Source organism: Lontra canadensis, unplaced genomic scaffold (assembly GCF_010015895.1).
Source record: "Lontra canadensis isolate GAN:19392208 unplaced genomic scaffold, GSC_riverotter_1.0 scaffold1, whole genome shotgun sequence".
Taxonomy (NCBI): Eukaryota; Metazoa; Chordata; class Mammalia; order Carnivora; family Mustelidae; genus Lontra; species Lontra canadensis.
This window is the reverse complement of record NW_022630995.1, coordinates 26,962,632-26,980,935: the sequence shown is the minus strand read 5'-3', so window position 1 is coordinate 26,980,935 and position 18,304 is coordinate 26,962,632. Positions and strand designations below refer to the sequence as shown.

Here is an 18,304-nt window from a genome sequence, read left to right as displayed (position 1 = left end):
CTGTATATATAATATCTGTGTGACAAAGCAAATACCATTTTTATTACATTGTCCATAAAGGGATAAAACAATTCACTGTAAAATTATTCTAAAACTCAGAATCAAATTATACACTAACTTTTAGTTTCAATCATACTTTTTCCCCCTACCTGCTTAATGATATTATTAATTAGTAAAGAAATCAGCAAAACTAGGCCCTGTACAAACAAAAAATAACAGCAAACAACTGGACAATATAAAACTTTCATAATTCAACCATGATTTATAGTACGCCAGAGTTCACCAGTTCTTGGTTCAAATGATCTCCTCTGGTTTTGTCTTAGAAGGAGCAGTTTTCTCCGAAAAAAAAATCTCAATGACATCAAAGTTTTTGCCTATATATATTAACTTTCAGTAAATTATTACAGTTTAATTGAAGCAGGACAGTGGTGGGGAGGAAAAAAGAGCCTATATAAAGGACTTTCAATTTTAAATCCCAAAAAAACTTTTTATAGGGGTTCCTGGGTAGTCCAGTTGGTTAGGCGGCCAACTCTTGATTTTGGCTCAGGTCATGATCTTAGGGTTCTGGGATCAAACTCCGCATGGCTCCATGCTCAGTGCAGAGTCTGCTTGGGATTCTCTCCCTCCCTCTCCCATTACCCTTCCCCCTGCTCTCTTGCACTCTCTCTCTCTAAAATAAATAATCTTTTTTTTTTAAGATTTTATTTATTTATTTGACAGAGAGAGATCACAAGTAGGCAGAGAGGCAGGCAGAGAGAGGGAGGGAAGCAGGCTCCCTGCTGAGCAGAGGGCCTGATGTAGGACTCGATCCCAGGACCCTGAGATCATGACCTGAGCCGAAGGCAGAGGCTTAACCCACTGAGCCACCCAGGTGCCCTAAAATAAATAATCTTAAAAAAAAAAAAACACCTTTTATAAATAAGGACAATAAAGCCAATCCCTATACCTTTTATAAGATATAAAATGCCAAGTGATGCAACAAAAGACCCCTTTCTCATGATAACCTGAAAATTATAAACCAACTTTCACCTTCTTTCCATAAGGTCTACCTAAAATTCCTATTACTTTGAGGTTTTGAATTACTTGGAAAAAAATTTGAAAATTTAACATAATTAACATAATTTCTGATTTTTAAATGAGGAAAATGTTTACAAACGTTTTCATTACTAAAAGGATAATTTTTTTTTTTTTTTAAGATTTATTTATGTTGGGGGGAGAGAGAGCACGAGCCGGAGGGGCAGAGGGAGAGAGAATGTGCTAAGCGCAGAGACTGACCTCGTGACCCTGAGATCATGACCTGAGCCGAAACCAAGAGTTAGACACCAACCAACTGCATCACCTAGGCACCACTAAAAGAATAATGTATTTTATTTTATTTTATTTATTTATTTATTTATTTATTTATTTAAATTTATTTGACAGACAGCGATCACAAGTAGGCAGAGAGGCAGGCAGAGAAAGAGGGGGGGAAGCAGGCTCCCTGCTAAGCAGAGAGTCTGATGCAGGGCTCGATCCCATGACCCTGGGGGATCATGATCTGAACCAAAGGCAGAGGCTTTAACCCACTGAGCCACCCAGGCACCCCAAGAATAATGTATTTTAATGAGAAATTCCAAATTCCAGTTCTGGTTAACATTTCTCACCTTTTCCCAGATTTCTAAATTTTAGCTACTAAAAACCAAAATTAAACATACCTTGAAAAAGCGTCATGGAGAAGGACTTGAAATGTTTCTTGAAAGAAATAAAGGAAATAGAGAATTTGCACTGGCATAAGAGAAAGAAATAAGAATGGGTATGATGGGGGTGGTAGAGGATACAGGATGGGATTAGTTTCTCTTGAGGTCTTTCATTAAAGATTTGTTAGAGATAACATCCAACGATATTACTGGACCAGTTAATGAGGAGTCTCCACAAGCCCCAGGGAGACACGCACTTAACAGTGACTCATGGTCAAGCCTGAGTTCCCAGGATGTGCACTAAGTGGTACCTACGGAGACACAACCACCACCACCCAGAAACTTACAGACCAGCCAGAAGAGAGACACGTGTGGTGACAGTTTCGGGTGCTTTGGTAGAAGTTACCCAAATACATGCAAGCAACAATCAGGTACAAACAAGGGAGACAATCCTCAGTGTAAGTGGAAGAGGGGACAGGAAAGACCGCTCCAAGTAAGCGGGGCTCACCATCTCTCCAGTGAGCAGTCAGAAGACTCACTGCATCGACAATCTGGGACTCTACGAACAGCTTTTTGCCTCTCTTTCAGGAGATGGCTAGCTGTTGATTAAAAAAAAAAACAAAATACTGGGATGCCTGGGTGGTTCAATCAGTTAAGGCATCTGCCTTTAGCTCAGGTCACTATCCCAGGGTCCTCAGATCAAGTCCCACATAGGGCTCCCTGCTCAGCAGGAAGCCTGCTTCTCCCTCTGTGTGCTGCTCCCCGCTGCTTATGCTTGCCTGCTCTCTCTCTCTCTATGACAAATAAAATCTTTTAAAAAATTTTTTTAAATAAATAAGATAAATAAATAAATTTTTTTTAAAAAAGCCAATCATTTAAGTAACCTATTAAAGCTCAAAAAAAACATGATTGTAGGCCTGTGAGCCACAGCTTCCCCATGTGACAAGCTCCGAAGTTGGGTGCTATCCCATACCATCCTTGTTACACAACGGTGCCTGGCTTTATCCCAGAAATGGTGATCTTGGGGATGCCTCCTCCCCATGTTTATGAAAGGAAATATTGTGTAGGGTGAGGTTTACACTGATTGACAGGTCCTCTCGTTCTAGAAATTTATAGAAGATGAGAAGCAATTTCTTCAGATCAAAATCCTCTGTATGGAAAATAACACGTTTCAAAGTCAGTAACAAAACAACATTCCAAATGAGTTTGGTCACTATGGATGACCATATAGAACATGCCACAAAGCTTCAGCCTTCACATTCCAGCACACGCAGTAACTCTAAAAGGACTGCACACAAAAGTCCAAAAACCCCACCCTACTCCGCCAATAGGCTTTATTCTTCACAGCGGTTAAGTCAGTTTAAACAAGTGACAAATACAAGAGGGTAGAATTCAGAACTGGTTCACTGCACCCAAAGAAATGGTGCCCTAAAAATCCGAATTAAGTAGCCAGTTAAGAATGACAAAAACAACCACTAATTACTGAGGGCCTACTGTGCATAAAGAACAAACCCATAACTTCTATAAATGTTCAACTTCGCAGCTACGGAAACTGACAAAGCTCCTAAATGAACTAAGAATACCGCTTATCTGGATTCTTTTTATCTTTTAAAAGAATAAGCTATTGGGGCACCTGGGTAGCTCAGTGGGTTAAAGCCTCTGCCTTCAGCTCAGGTCATGATCTCAGGGTCCTGGGATCGAGCCCCGCATCGGGCTCTCTGCTTGGCAAGGAGCCTGCTTCCCCCTCTCTCTCTGCCTGACTCTCTGCCTACTTGTGGATCTCTGTCTGTCAAATAAATAAATAAAATCTTAAAAAAAAAAAAAAAAAAAAACAAGCTGTTATATATAGAGTTCTATGCAATAAAGTTCTTAATCTAAAATGTAATTATGATTTCAATGTTTTTATATTGATTCTGAACCTCAGAATTAAAGATTTAAGCATAGTTATACTGTGTGTTAATTATTTAATAAAGAAAGAACAAACTGGCTGTATCGAAAGTAAAAAAAAAAAAATGGGGGGGAGCCTGCTGTGGTAGGAGGGGCCATTAGGAAGAGAAATCTGGTGTTCCTTGAGATGGCCTGATAGAAAGGAGTCATGCTTCCAGCCAACCCGTGCCCCCACAGCTGCCCTCTGGCTACTTTGTCCTTCAAGTGCAGGAACCATTTGAAATATCAGGAATGGTAGCCAATGTGACCATCCAATATGGCAAGACAAGCCACACAGGGCTACTCGCAGTTTAGTGAGAATAACTGGGACCAACCTGTCCTGAAAGTCAGGTCCCTGGGCACCCTTCAAGACCCTGCCCAACATGTCCAACCTGCGTCCCCACTCAGGGTGACATCGCCTCGATAGCTGCAGATCAAGAGGAGACATGTGCCCGGGTCAGGGGAGACACACAGCCCCTAAGGCGTACCTGGCAGCCGAATCCTCAGATTGTCATGCAGCGCAATACCTCAGTGCCCAGACTGCAGGGGTCGGAGGAGAGGTTCCTGACCTTGAAGAAACCAGCCCTGCCAGTGCCGTAAGCCACACCACAGAAGCGCAAGATGAGCTAAGCCACCTGCACAGCCAGATTGCTAAGATACTGGCAGGTGATTCAGCTTTGGGTTCATTAACAACAGATATCTTATCTCCAGGAAGTTTAAATGTCTCTTCTCCCTTACCTTGTTTTAGGATCCTCTACCCACTGTACAACTTCCCTTGACATCCCCAAGGAGACCAAGGTAGAGGTCCCTGAGCTTCCACCAGTCCCACTGCTTTCTTCTGCCAGCCCCAAATGTTGCAAACCGCAACACAGAGCCCCCCCGCGGCTCATCTGAAGAGGGTAACTGTGGCTCTCTGTCCAAGGCCAACAGCTTCGCAGATATGATGGGGATCCTGAAGGACTTTCGCCAGATGGAACAGAGCCAAGATCTGGCTCTAATAAAAACCTCAGAAAAAAAAGACCCCTTAATGACAACAGAGATAAGTAATCTACCTGATTAAGAGTTCCCAGTAATGGACATAAAATGCTCACCAACCTGGGGAGAAGAATGGATGAACACAGAACACCAACAAAGAGATGGAAAACTTCTGGAAGTACTAAACAGAAGTCCCAGAGATGATGAACACGATAACTCAACGGAAAAAGACAAGAGAGGGGTTCACCAGCAGACTAGATGAAGCAGAAGAAAGGATAAGTGAACTCAAGGAAAAGGCAGGAGAACTCCCCCAATCAGAGCAGCAAGTAGGGAAAAAAGAAAAGTGAAGATAGCTTAAGGGACTTAGGGGACAACATCAAATTGACTAACATTCTCATTACAGGGCTCCCAGAAGAAAAGAAAAAAAGGGACAGAAATCTCATTTGAAAAGAAGAACTGCTGAAAACATCCCTAACCTGGAGGTGCAAACAGACATCCAGATCCAGGAGGCCCAGAGTTCCAAATCGGAAAAACCCAAAGAGACCCTAAAAGCTGCAAGAGAAAAATAACTTGTTTTGTAAAAGGGAAGACTACCAACACATTTTCCAGCAGACAGTTTGCAGCCCAAAAAGGAGTGACATAATAAATTCAAAATGCTGAAAAGAAGAAAACTTCCAATCAAGCAAAGTTGTCATTCAGAATTGGAGAGAGATTTCCAGAGGAGCAAAACACAAAGGAGTTTATCACCACTAAACCAGCCTTATAAGAAACATTCAAATGACCTCTTTAAGCTGAAAAGAAAGAGCACTGATCAGTAAAGGAACACCTATCAAAGAGTAAATCTCACTGGAAAGGTAATAAAAATAATGTATTCATCACCTATTACTAACCTTAAAAAGACAAAAGTAGTTATTATGAGAACGATAATTAGCTAAGAGATACGCAAGATAAAAAGATGTAAGTTCTCTGAGCACATGACCACCCACTGCCATGAGCTGCTTTCCACTGCTTCCGTGCCTGGTCCAGAGCCGGGGCCTTAGGCTTGGCCTCCTATGGGGCACACAGTGGCAGGTTTCCAGATGCCAAGGGAAGGAGCTCTTTGACGAGGCCAACAGACACCATTTCTTACACAGCTTGGCCCTGCTGGGGGTGCCCCATTTATGGCTAGCCTCTGGAACCACCTTATTCCGTACCAGCTTTTACTATCAGGCTCTGAAAGGAGACCCCTGTGCCCAGACTCTGGCCCCTGTGGGAGGGAGCCTGCTAAAGCTGGGCTGGCTCACCTTGGCTCTTTGAGCTTCCCTGCATTTAATCTCTGGGTACTTCTTTGAGAGTTGGAGAAGGGAGAGGATTAAAAGAGAAAGGGGGGGGGGGATGTAAAATGTGACATCAAAAACGTAGGGGAGGAGTAAAAATGTGGAGCAAATGCAGATCAAACTTAAGTTGGCAACTATTTTATCAACTTAAACAGCCTGTTATAGATATAAGCAGATATAAGTTGTTAAAGTAAAGGCTAACCTTAACTACAAAACAAAACCTACAGTAAATACACACCACTAAAGAATGTCATCACACCACAGAGAGAGCAAGAAGAGAGGAACTACAAAAACAGCCAAAAAACAATGAACAAAACGGCAATAAGTACATATCTATCAATAACTATACTTTAAATATAAATGGACTAAATACTACAATCAAAAGACAGAGTGGCTAAATGGATTAAAAACAAAACCTATAGGGGCGCCTGGGTGGCTCAGTGGGTTAAGCCTCTGCCTTTGGCTCAAGTCCTGATCCTGGGGTCCTGGGATCAAGCCCCGCATCGGGCTCTCTGCTCGGCAGGGAACCTACTTCCTCCTCTCTCTCTGCCTACTTGTGATCTCTCTCTGTGTCAAATATATAAATAAAATCTTTAAGAAAAATAAAAATAAGAAAGTTAAAAAACCTAAATGCTGCCCAATAGAGACTCCCTTAGTTGTAAGAACATATACAGACTGAAAGTGAAGGGATAGAAAAAGATATTCTGGGAGCACCAGGGTGGGCCCAGTTGGTTAAGCATCCAACTATTATTGATTTTGGTTCAGGTCATGATCTCAGAGTCCTGGGACCAAGCCCTGCATGGGGTTCCAAGCTGGGCATGGAGCCTGCTTAAGATTCTTTCTCTCTTCCTCCCTCTCTGCACCGCTCCAGCTCTATCCCCCCCCCACCCCCCCCCCCATTTCAAACACACACCCTCTAAAAAAAAAAAAAAACCCCCAAAAAAAAGGAAAAAAAAAAAAAAAGCTGGTAATTATATTTTTTTTAAAAAAAAAAAAAAAAAAACAGACTTCAAAACAAAGATTGTAAGAAGAGGAGACGAGACAAAGGGCCTTATATAATGATAAAGGGGTCAAACCAACAGGAGAACATAACATTTGCAAATACTTATGAACTTAATATAGGAGCATCTGAATACATAAAGCCAACGTTAACAGATATAAATGGAGAAATTGCTGTACTAGAACAGCTTGAATACCCCACTTACATCAATGGATAGATTATCCAGACAGATGATAAGAAAACATCAACCTTAAATGACATGTTAGACAAGACAGACCTAACAGATATATATACAGAACGTTCCATCCAAAAGCAACAGTACATTCTCAAGTGCACAGGGAACATCCTCTAGAGCAGTTCACATGGTAAGCCACAAAACAAGTATGACCAAAGTTAAGAGGACTGATATCATATCAAGCATCTTTTCTAACCACTGTGATATGAAGCTACAAATCGATTTTTTTTTTTAAGTCTAAAAAAGAGGGAGAAAGGAGAAATTATATTATGGCCAACAAATCACAGAGCTTTGTTGCTTATTTTAAGACTAAATTCAATCTTCTGTTAATGTCTTATTATTAATTTAAAAGTCCTAGGACAACTTTACAAAGGAAAGTGAAATTCCTCTGTTGTAGCCAGAGTTCTTAAAATTATCTTTCACCTAAAATGTTTCTCAAAGATGGATGCTCAGTTTAAACACCGGTAATAATTCAATCAGCTGCAAAACCCAGTTAGCAGTCTCTACATTTACAGGGAAAATCGACGAACTACACAAGTATCAATTGCCACATCTGTGATTTAAAATGAAACTTTTCCGCACTACACTTAAATCATCCTTTTTCTCCTAGTGCCGGATAGGCCCATTTTCCTTTATTCCTCCTTTATGTTGGGATAATAGTTGGTCCCTGGCTCAGTTTAATGGACAGTTCAGGGTCATCAGAATAATACCCTAGAAATGCTGTCTCTGCACCAACTTCCCAATTTAGATATTATACTCTTCTTCTTAAGAATCTCAATATACACTGAAATCATACTAAGGGTAGATGTAAATACTAACTAGATGATTTATTAGAATAAAGCAAAAAAGGGAAGAAAAAAAGTTCAAGCTTTCCAGAAACGTAAAGCCAGGTAGAGTGTAATAAATAAGAACAGACATAATTCTACTACCTTCGCTGAGCCTGATGGTTTATCAAGCTAGGCAGTGAAGGACACAAAGAGTGCATAAGACAGATCTACGACCTTATGAAATCTGAGATCCATCCAGCTCTAGGACCATCCCTCCTCAACTGTCCTACAAGGAGAATGTTTAGAAAGTTCCTATATGGTACAAATGGAACTCATTACAAAATAACAAATGCTTATATTTTAATAGATTGGGCTTGTGGATTAAGGCTGTGATTGTAATGGAAACCGGAATTTTCACGAAGGATTGGAAAGGAGAGAGGAAATAGTGGAGAGTGCAAAGCAAGGAAGTGAGTCACTCTCCCACCTCACCAGGTTTTTCACCTGACTACTGGTTACATAAATCCTATGTGGAATGCAGTATTTCACTTGGGACAATTTTATCATTTAAGCCTTTCAGAAACCTATCAAACCAGGAGCTACAGGAAACATTCTTTGTTTTATAGATTCTCAGTTTTAAAAATAAAAACTTTCACCACTCCAAACCAAATGCAATATGATTGAAGATCACACTATCAAATGATGATTTGATTCTTACCTATAACCACCTTTCCTGGGTAAGGTTTCAAACCCATTTTTTTAAAAAAATCATATTGCAGAAACTCACACTTAATGTCCTAATTTCATCTTAAGCAAGCTCACTAAGAATTTCCATGAAGGTATTTTTACCTTAAAATAATATAACCAAACACTTCTCTTTAGTTATTACTGCTGAAACACCAAAAACGTGAAATGTGACTTTGGGAAATTAACTTTTAAAACAGGTTTAAAAGGTTTAGTCCCCACTGCATTTCCAAAGACAAAAACAAATCCCATTCAGGATGGAATTATTAAAATTATTAAAATCGCCCAACCATTTTATTGCTTCAATATGTAAGAAGACAAAAAATAGTCATTTATTTCAAGAGGTGATCCAAACAGACTAAAGCTTACATTAGTATCTAAAAAGTCCCATGTAAAACCAGTCTATAGAAATCTCATCTCCGTTATAATTACAGAGAAATGACCTCAGATGAGAAGGCAGCACGATGTATGTAGTAGAGTTATACAATATTAAGCAATATTAACAAAGTGACTTAACCTCATTTATAGGAGAGGGGGAGAGAGAGAGGAAAGGAGAAAAGAAGTAAGAAGACCTGTAAGAATTAAAAAGATGGATAACATAAAATTGTTTTTGCAAGCAGTAAATGCTAGTACTATTCACAAAAGAAACCTGCAGGCTGGCCCTGATGTACAAACAAAATCACACCTGAGAAGCAAGTATAGTACGATTTGTCAACATGCAGACGAGTGCATTCAACCCAGCAAGACACCTGATTAAAAAATTAGCCAAAGTAGATTGGTCCTCAAGATACCTCAGGTAAAAGAGATTCAGATATGCTACATAGTCATGATTTTATTGGCCATTCTCCACCACTGTAGAAATCAAATACTGAATAGTTAACAGAAAAAGGAATGCACTTACATCCTAACCATATAAAAATATATTCAGCCCAATGTATACCTCAATGTAAATTTGGTGTAATAGTATCTTTAGAAATTCATTGTTGATTTAAATGATTCTAAAATGTCTAGAAATAAAGAAATTTTAAAAAGTTAAAAAAAAATATTCAGAGGCTCCTGGGTGGCTCAGTTGGTTAAACGTCTGCCTTCAGCTCAGGACATGATCCCAGGGTCCTGGGGTTGAGCCCCCCCTCCCCTCCGCTCAAATCTCCCTCTGCCTACTATCCCCCCTTCTTGTGATCTCTGTCAAATAAATAAATAATATCTTTTTAAAAAGAAAGATATTCGATTTCACTCCTAATGAGATGGAAATTAACGACAAGGATACCCATTCGGCAAAAAAAAAAACCAAAAAAACTGACAACATATTCTGTTGCTGAGGTTATGTACAGGCACTCTCACACATTACTGATGGGAATACAGAGAGAGAGAGAGAGACGAGAGGATAAATCTGGCAATATCTAGTAAGGCTGCACACTCATTTACCCCTTGACCCTGCAATTCCGTATCTAGGAATCTGTCCCAAATACACAATGGCAAAATATAAAAAGACATGTATATGCACAAGGCTATTCATAGCAGTACTATGAACAAGAAATTGGGAACAATTCAAATGCCCACCGATTAGGAACCGGCTAAATGAACCACACAGTCTATTCACTCAATGTAGCTGTAAAACAGAATGAGTAATTTACTACGAAGAAGGGATCTCCAGGATATAGTAAGTGAAAAAAGTAAGGCATACATATAGTATTCTATATAATATATATGAATATACATTTTGATTATATTTAAAAACAAACAAACAGAATGGGAGAACCAATTTTTAGAATGCAATTACTTGGAAGGGAAAGTAACCAGAGATGGAAATTAGACTCCTTTGTATAAATCTTGTTTTGCAGATTTGACTTTGGAACTATGAAACTGTTATACGTGATTATAAACCAAAATTACATTTTAGAACAATTACTAAGTATCAAAATTAAAATAGATAAGCTTAAATGTATATCCAGTTGGTGGCATAGCTGAACAGAGAACAATTATTAAGACTGCCTTCAAGGGGCGCCTGGGTGGCTCAGTGGATTAAGCCGCTGCCTTCGGCTCGGGTCATGATCTCAGTGTCCTGGGATCGAGCCCCATGTCGGGCTCTTTGCTCAGCGGGGAGCCTGCTTCTCTCTCTCTCTCTCTGTCTGACTCTCTACCTACTTGTGATCTCTCTCTCTCTCTCTCTCAAATAAATAAATAAAATCTTTAAAAAAAAAAAAAAAAAAAAGACTGCCTTCAACAGTATGGTAGGCAGCCTCTGGGAGGGGCCCCATGATCCCCACACTCCCTGGTATTCACACCCTCAGGTAATTCCCTCCTCTTCAGTGAGGACTGTATTTAGAGACTTGTTTCTAAGAACAGAATGCAGCAGAACATCCATGTTCCTAGCAGCATTTTTTTCACATTAGCCAAAAGGAGGAAACAAATGTCCACCAACAAACGCATGGATAAGTAAAACACGGTGTATACGTACAATGGAATGCTATTCAGCCTAAAAGAAGAAATGAAATTCTGACACGTGCACATGGATGAAATCTTGAAGACCTTCTGCTAAGCTGAAATAAGTCACAAAAGGACCAATATCATTATGATTTTGCTCATGAAGGACCCAGAGTCGCCAGATTCGGAGAAAGAAATCAAAGAGTGGCTGTCAGGGGTTGAGGCAAGAGGGAAATGGGGCATTAGTAATATTTAAGGGGTCTACAGTTTTGGTTTGGAAAGACAGAGAAAGTTCTGGAGATGGATGGTTGTGTGATGTACTTAATGCAAATGAACTATACACTCAAAAATGGGTAACATGGTGTATTTCATGTTATATATTTTATATATTATATATATTTTTAACACAATAAAATTTTTTTAGAAGAATGCAGCATATGTGACAGGTTGTCACTCCAAGAACAGGTTTTGAAAAGGTCATGGCTTCCATTTTGGGTTTCTCCCTTGCTCCAACCTTACAACCAGCTGCCATGTTGTTAAGTGCCCTGGGGAGAAGCCCAGGGAACTAGTTTCTGGCCAATAGCTAGAAAGGATTTGAGACCTGCCAATAATCACCACACTGTGCTTGAAAGCACCCCCAGGGGCTCCTTTGTTTCCCCTCCAACTGAGTCTTAGGATGAATGCAGCCCTTGCTGACACCAAGATTGCAGCTTTATAAGAATCCCTGAGTGAGAGGCTCCCGATTATGCTGTGCCCTACAGAAAATGACCCACAGCAACTGAGATATGGCTCACTGCGTTCAGCCACTAAGTTCTGGGGTGATTCATTACACAGCGATAGATAACACACACAGTACTTTGACTAAACATTCCCAAGGGAATATGCCCCTTATCAAAAAAGAATTACAAATTCCATTGCTGGGTACCTACCCAGGAAAAAAAGCACCTATGTCCACCAAAAGACACATACAAGAATGTTCCCAGCAACCATATTCATAATTATCCCAAACTAGAAGCAACTAAAATAGCCATCAACTGGAGAACAGATAGATTGTAGCAGTTCCCACAATAGAATACTATACAGCTATGAAAAAAAAACTATTTCACATAACATGGGTAAATCTCACAGATAAAATGTTGGGCAAAAGAAGGCAGACACAAAGCTTTAACAACTTGTACTGCTGGTCTAAGACTGCTGTGTGTATAACACACAGGGGTACTCAAAATGAGGAATTATGGAATGTTCTAATTGTATTATTCCTGGTGTCATTGAGAACCAGGATTCTCAGCAGAGAAAAAGATAGATGTAAAATTTAAAAAAAAAAGACTGAGCAAAAATCTTATAGAGCTGAAACAGAACTGGAAGTATCAGTATAAATTCATGAGGTTCTCTATCTTAAAAAAAATTTCCCCTAATTTTGACTACTGAAAATACCTAGAAACAATGATCAATCTATTAGAAATGCGAACCCGTAGAACCCAGATTATAGTCTTGAAATCCCATTCCCCACTAAAGCAGTCAGGGGCCCCTAGGGTCCAGGAATACCAGGTGTAGGGAGGAAATGTACATGATGTGCCTGGAACTCCTTGTCATACCAGATAATCAAGAAGCTATCAAAAACTACTAGAGTCACGTCAAAATAATTCAGTAAGCAACTTTAAAAGGCTCCCACTGACCAAGGTTTAAATAATTTAAGCATTAATAAAAATAATCCATTATGTTCAAATCTAAGAGTCCATAATGAGTCTAGGGGAGAAGGGGCAACCCTAACTGATCACTGTTAGAGAAGGTTAATATAACCAACTCACTGTTTTGAAATTGGTAAGCCAGAGGAAACTATCAAGCTTTTCTCCAAACTCTCCTATACAAACTATAAAACTAGGTAACAAATAGTACATGAGGAACAGTTTCTCTTTATAGAAGATTTCACTTGATAAATGAACAGTAAAGCTATAGTATTAACACATCACTGCCTTGAAACCCCTAATTATTTAACAGACCTAAAGCAGGGAGCCCATCACCTGTTTTTGTAAATAAAGTTTTATTAGAACACAGCTACACCCATTCATTTATGTTTTGTCTATGGCTGCTTTCCCATTTCAAGGGCAAAGTTAGTAGCTGCATGAGAGGAAACCAGACAGCCCATTTTGCCTAAAACACACGCTGTCAGGCCCCTTACAGGGAAAGTTTGCCATCTCCTGATCTAAAGCATTGAGTACAAAGGGCAACTAATCAACATTAAAAGAGGGAGAACTAAAAGCTCTGTGCACCAGACAGACACTTGTCAAACACACAGACTTGCCAAAAGAAAGTGAACCCGAATCTGAGCAAGTCTCTAGATTCAACTACCAATTAACAAGAAATACAAAGGACAGAAGAGTATGTTGAGTCACTTCACAGGAATGTAATCAGGATCATTCACATCTACAGGACGAAGACCCAATTTGTTCAACAAATAAATTTTAAGGACAAGCGGGAAGGGGGAACCTTAGGAGAAAAATTAACAAACTGTACTGAAGGGAGGGCTTATCTAGATGCTGAGTCAATCAAGTCACCTGCTTTAAAAAAATGTATGAGGGGCGCCTGGGTGGCTCAGTGGGTTAGAGCCTCTGCCTTCGGCTCAGGTCATGATCCCAGGGTCCTGGGCTCAGGTCATGATCCCAGGGTCCTGGGATCAAGCCCCGCATCAGGCTCTCTGCTCAGCAGGGAGCCTGCTTTCTCCTTTCTCTCTCTGCCTGCCTCTCTGCCTACTTGTGATCTCTGTCTGTCAAATAAACAAATAAAATCTTTAAAAAAAATAAATAAATAAAATAAAAATTAAAAAATGTATGAGAGAATCAAAATTACCACCAACTGGATATTTTATTACACTAGGATTGTTGCTGGTTTTGTTTTTTTTTTTCCTAAAGGTGGTAATGATATTATAGTAGTATTTTTTAAAAGAAGGTCTGCTACTTTAAGAATACATACTGAAATACAAATAAATTACATGATGTCCAGCGTTGCTTTAAAATGATACAGGAGTGGCAGAGAAGTCAGTGGGAGACAGACAAACAATTTGGCCATGACTTGATAATTATTAAACCTGAGTGATGAATACAAGAGGGTTCATTATACTAGTCCATTTACTTTTATATAAATTTAAAATTTTCCTTAATAAAAATTACAAATAAAGAAAACATTTCTTATTCAGACACAGAAAAAAATTGGAAATAAAAAGAAGAATGGGTCAGGGAAATATGCTAGATCACTCCAAAAAGGCAACCGGACTATGACAAGATATGAATCTTTCAAAGGAATGATAAGAAACCGACTTTGAAAAGAATCAGTTCAGAGATCAAGTCAATGACTCCTGAGTAGATCCAAACTTAGTCATGTGTCCTTTCCCAACTATATCAAGCATCCAGAACTAGGGGGGAAAGGATATATATGGCAAAGGAACTTGGGTTTGAGGTTTGGTAAAGCAGTTGCTCAGAATTTTAAAAAGGCAAGAGAATATATGATGCAAGAATGATCATGGAATTTGGGTAAGAGGAAAGCTAATGAGGCTAGGAAATAGCTCACTTGGTTAGAAAAACAAAAAAATGCCAAGAAACTGCAAGTCATAATGAAGATTAAGAACAGATTTGAGAAGTGGGATGTGACAGAGGGTAATGATCATGACAGGAAACTTTCCAAAACCTCAGAAATAGAAGCGTTCCAGGTGATAGGGAGGCCTAAGGTAAGAAGGGGTGGCGTGTTGAGCAATACGCAGAACTTTGGGTCTCCAGTCCCAGTGAACTAATGCTGGTTAACTAATTGGTTTCAGCTACGTGCCAAAGAATCATACCCTTCTCCCAAGCGTATTTCAAAAGGTGTCTGTATGGGTCAGGGGCCCGGGACGGGAAGCTCTGGTCTAAGATGTAGCGATCTTGGAAAATCAGTCAGGTGAGAATGATGGAGGCTAGGCAGATCAAAGAAGCATGATGAGAGCCACCAACATGACACAAGAGACAGAAAGGGAATATCGGCATCAAATAATGGAAAATTCTAGAGGTCAAGAGAAAAATAAAAACGTGGAGAGAAATAAAAGACATCAACTTCAAAACAAAAGGATTAACTGAAAAATGTTCTGTTAGTGGAAGCCTTACTGTAACTCCATAATTCACAGAATGCAGTCTAAAAATGTCTCTATCAAAGGGGTTACAGAAGAAAGGTATCCTCAAAAAACGAGCAATCTACCAATATTTTCATTACAATCCTAAAAGTGTTAGATGTATGACAGCACCAAAACACCTTCTAAATCACTTAGTTTAATTCACTCATTTCATCAATGAGAAAACTGAGGTCTACTGAGGCTAATTAATTCACACTCAAGAACACTATGCAATTAATGATTAGAACTAGGGCTAAAATGTACCCCATTCTTCACTCAACCTCCCAACCTTGCATCCTCATCTAACACCATGGTTCCATTTAGTGACTTACTTCTCTACAATGCTAAATATCATCATATATTTCCATTTTGGTAAATATTTGTTGACTAATACTCAAAATGAGCCTACTTCAATAATTTTCTCTTAAACGTCTCCTATAGAAGCAACTGGTTCTGCTCAACTTTATGCCTCTGCCTCACCCCACCCCCACCCCAGCCAAAAATGTATTGAGTAAATCTCAGGGATGTTCAAAAAACATGTTGGCTAACCAGCATCTATGCTTCCAAAAACTGTTAGAATATGAAAAGGCACACAGAGTGCCAGGCTAAAAAAAGAGGAGTTGGCATCACACACCTCTCTTATCATCTCCATAAATATGTAACTGCATAACATACATCAATGGGAAGTAAGAAGATGTTCTTGACCCAATGGACCCAACATACCCGAATAGATAGGAAAATACAATAACATGATGAACTACCTCAACCTTCCAATAAGGGATTAATGGAGTACTTTCAGAGTACATAATGTACACACACAGTGGTTTACATATTTTTATATTTATTCTTTATAAATATCTGATATTATACTGGACCTAGAACCTCATATGGAAAGAACGTTTTGCAGCCTCGAAAAACTGATGTTACCGCTATTTTTAGACGTGATTTTTTAAAAATTAGCAAGAAAAAAAAGGCAGGTATTACTCATCTATAAGGAGAGAAGGCATAATAAAGGGGAAGGCAATCCAAAAAAAAACTGTTTTTATAAATTTCTATTATTCTGTTAAAAAGTACATATCCTTGGGTACCTGGATGGCTCAAGTCTGTTGAGTGTCTGGCTCTTGGTTTCAGCTTGGGTCATGATCTCAGGTTCTGGGGATAGAGACAGGCTCTGCACTCAGTTCAGTGGGGTGGTCAGGGTGTCTGCCCTTCCTTTCCCCTCGGGCTCTCTGTCTCTCTCTCAAATAAATAAATCTTTTAAAAAAATAATAATAATAACTGAATAAGGGCGCCTGGGTGGCTCAGTGGGTTAAGCCTCTGCCTTCAGCTCAGGTCATGATCCCAGGGTCCTGGAATCGAGCCCCGCATCGGGCTCTCTGCTCAGCAGGGAGCGTGCTTCCCCATCTCTCTCTGCCTGCCTTTCTGCCTACTTGTGATCTCTCTCTCTGTGTCAAATAAATAAATCTTTAAAAATATTTTTTAAAATAACTGAATAAATAGAAAAAATAAAAAGTACATATCCTTACCACTTAGAACAGGTTGTTGAGGCACAGAGTTTGTAGAAAAGATACCAATTTTGGAAAGGATCCATCTAGAAGCTTTTTCAATCTGGAGCTTGTACTTTACAGGCACACAAGTGGGCACACGGGTGCGAAGCAGTAGTGATTCACCATGTACAAAGCAGAATAGGGAATGTTAAAGGCTGGAAGACAAAAAAATGAGAGAAAAGAAAGAAATATGGTTGGTTATTAGTAACACCCATGTTTAAAACAGGAGTTGTTTTCATAGAACGGTTTTCATAGAACAAGTACCATTATTGAAATTGGTTTTTATAACTGAGAATCTAGACAAGAAGAACTTTCTTATATAAAAATCTCAACTACAAAGGGAAAGAAGAGAGAGAAAACAAAATGAGAATTTATCTTTTGAAGGTTCTAAATTAAAGATTTTTTTGCCACCCTAACATCTTTCTCAAACGTATTATAAATTTCCTTACCATCTAAACATAACAAACTGTTTCTTAATGACACAAGACCAATCATCATAAGAGTACTTCCCTAGTACCTGAGGACATATACTTTACAGGACTTGGGGTAATGACCCCAGAACTGCCTTTATTTCAAAAAGTACACCCCTTGGGGCACCTGGGTGGCTCAGTTGGGTAAGCGTCTGCCTTTCACTCAGGTCATGATCCCAGGGTCCTGGAATCGAGCCCCATGTTGGGCTTTCTCCCTCTCCCTCTGCCTGCTATTCTGCCTGCCTGTGCACTCGCTCTCGCTCTCTCTTTCTCTGTCAAATAAATAAATAAATAAATAAATAATTTAAATTTAAAAAAAAAGTACACCCCCAATTATCCTAAGAAATAAGCACTTTCTGTTGCCAGTGGTAATGTCAGTATCTACAAACTTAAGAATGTATCCTTTGACCCAACAATCCTCTTTCTGGGACATTCTCCTATAGACAGACTTGTACACTCACAAAATCAAGTGTATGGCAGGACCGCTGTGGGATTATCTGTAAAAATGAAATACTGAAAACAACCCAAGTTCCACATGACCTGGCAATTCCACTCCTGGGTAGGATATACCAAGAGAAATGATAAAATACATCCATGCAAAATTATGGATATAAATGTTCACAGTAAGGTTATTTGTAATAACCAAAAGGTAGAAACAACACAAATGTACCAACTGATGAATGGACAAATAAAATGTGGTATATCCCATCCAATGGAATATTTCTGCCACAAAAAGGAATAAAGTACTGATACACACTACGAAATAGATGAATCTTTTATTAAAAATGTTATGCTAAGCGAAAGAAACTAATCAGAAAAGGCCACAGAGGCCACGCGTTACATGAGTCTATTTATACGAAGTGCCTAGAATAGACAAATCTACGTACAAAGAAAATAGATGGGTGGTTGACTAGGGCGGGGGTGGGGGGAGATGAGGAGTGACTGCTAATGGGTACAGTGTTTCTTTTGGGGATGATGAAAATGTTCTAAAATCAATTGTGGTGATGGTGTTCTAAAATCAATTGTGGTGATGGCTGCACAATTTTGTGAATACTGTACACTTCGGTGATTTGCATGGTATGTGAATTATAT

The 18,304-nt window shown here is 39.3% G+C and overlaps 1 protein-coding gene and 1 pseudogene across 4 annotated transcripts in view; one reads left to right on the top strand and one right to left on the bottom strand.

Annotated features, from left to right (window-relative positions):
* The window catches only part of FRYL (FRY like transcription coactivator), a 260,625-nt gene that overhangs the window by 200,534 nt on the left and 41,787 nt on the right, over positions 1-18,304 (bottom strand). The window contains exon 2 of one of the 4 annotated variants that reach the window (XM_032852083.1): positions 16,722-16,897. The gene's annotated coding sequence lies outside the window, so the exon portion shown is untranslated. Of the gene's footprint in view, positions 1-1,694; positions 1,712-7,072; positions 7,085-16,721; positions 16,898-18,304 lie in introns of those variants that run through there. The other 3 variants (XM_032852119.1, XM_032852093.1, XM_032852103.1) reach the window with 3 other exon arrangements.
* On the top strand, positions 1,970-4,662 carry LOC116879176 (annotated as a pseudogene).